This window comes from Pteropus alecto, unplaced genomic scaffold (genome assembly GCF_000325575.1).
Source record: "Pteropus alecto unplaced genomic scaffold, ASM32557v1 scaffold761, whole genome shotgun sequence".
Lineage (NCBI taxonomy): Eukaryota > Metazoa > Chordata > Mammalia > Chiroptera > Pteropodidae > Pteropus > Pteropus alecto.
The window spans coordinates 506691-508452 of record NW_006431558.1 but is presented as its reverse complement, the minus strand read 5'-3'; positions in this window follow the sequence as shown (position 1 = coordinate 508452).

The window sequence follows — 1762 nt, the reverse complement described above, 5'->3', positions numbered from 1 at the left end:
GATTCTGATTAAAACCTTTCAACTGCTTCCATCTGTGCTCCAGAAAATGCTGAAGAACCTCACCACAGTCCACAGGGCCCTGCCTGGTGTGTCTGCTGATCTCTCCTTCAGCGCCACATGGGCCTTTTTCTGTTCCCATGTTCTTTTCCTCTTAAAGGTATTGGCACATCCTGTTTCCTCCACCTTGTGTCATCTTCTTCTTGGCTTTCACTCATCCTTTGGGTTTTGGCAGATATACCTCTTCCTCAGAGAGGTCTAGCTGATTCCTCAGTCCTAGGAAGGTCTCATTTTATGACCTTATCACACCCTAGGTTTTTCTTTCATTGCACTTAGATTTTCCTATTGTGTATTAGTATGGTCAGTATGGCAGATAGTCAACTGTATTCATGGACTGCTTCATGGTCAGGAACCCTGCCTTCTCGGTGCATCACTGTAGGCCTATGACCACCTCAGTGCTTAGCATGTTGAGAGCACTTAAGTAACATTATTTAAATGAGAGACTGATGTTTGGACCCCACTGGCCAATTTACTGTGTGCAATACTTAACATTAGGAGCTAAGGTTTAAAAACCTCCCAGGAGGCCTGCTTTTCATAGATGCCATTGTTTCCATTTTACAGGTGAAGAAAGGGAAGTGTAGGCAAGTCAAATAAACTTGCCTAATGACCCCCAGCTATTTACAATGGAATCAGGTTTCAAATCCAGACCTTTTTGACTTCAGCATGAGATCTCACCTTCTGCTCTATCTTCCAAGTGGTTTACCTTGGGCTTTGAAAGACTCAACTAGCTGATGCAGGTATGATACACACTCAGTAGGCAGTCTCTTTATTATTTCCATTTAAAAAAATGTGAAGTATCTAATATACAGAGGTGACAGGAACCATGCTAGATGCTGGGTATTCACTAGTGACTGAAATTAACATCTTTGTCATGGAGACAACAGAAAGAGGGTACCCAAGAAATGTGAAGGAAGGGAAAAGGAGGCAGTGATACAGAAGGCAAAGCTTGAGGTGGTGAGTCAGCTAACACCTAAAAATGAGGAAGAGACAAGGGTAGACACAGTCACAGGCTGTGGAAAGTGACCTTGGGGAACGCTTGTCCAGTTGGGGGACTAAATGAGGTGGCGCTGGAGATACTTTCAGAACACGTAAGAGACCACATACAGGATCCTGGGCCCAGGATCTCTCCCTCACTGCTTCATTTAAAATTTCCACGACCGCCAAGTCTCCGGATCAATATAATGTATTTTAAACTGCACCACTAGGCAGTTTTTTGTCTGTTCCGTGCTGCAGGACCTCCGTCTGGGACACAGCGGGTTAACGAATATTTGCTAAATTAACAGCAATAGGTAGGCTTAGCAGAAAAGGCAGCCAGCTGTCGGGGCCCACCTGGCCTCACCGAACAAGCCCTGCCATCCCCCGACCAGGGATGAAAGAGACGCCGAGGCCCGCGCTGGGCCGACTCTGCTCAACTTCAGTCCAGCCTCACGCTGGGTCTCAGGTCTTCATTCCGACTCTTAAAGCCACTCGGCGACCCGTTCCCGGTAAACACCACCGGCTCTCTATCCCATCCCCCAAACACACGCCTTCAACGCCGCCACCGCCGCAGTGGCGCCCGCTCTGCGCACGCTCGGCGGCGTGCAGACGAGCGGCGTGCGGAAGACGGAGACCCCTGTGCGCAGGCGCAGATCCTTCCTGGACAGAGGTGGGTGGTGCGTCCGTGGGGTGTGCTCTTTCTGTCCGGACCCACCTTCCTGGGCTCGAG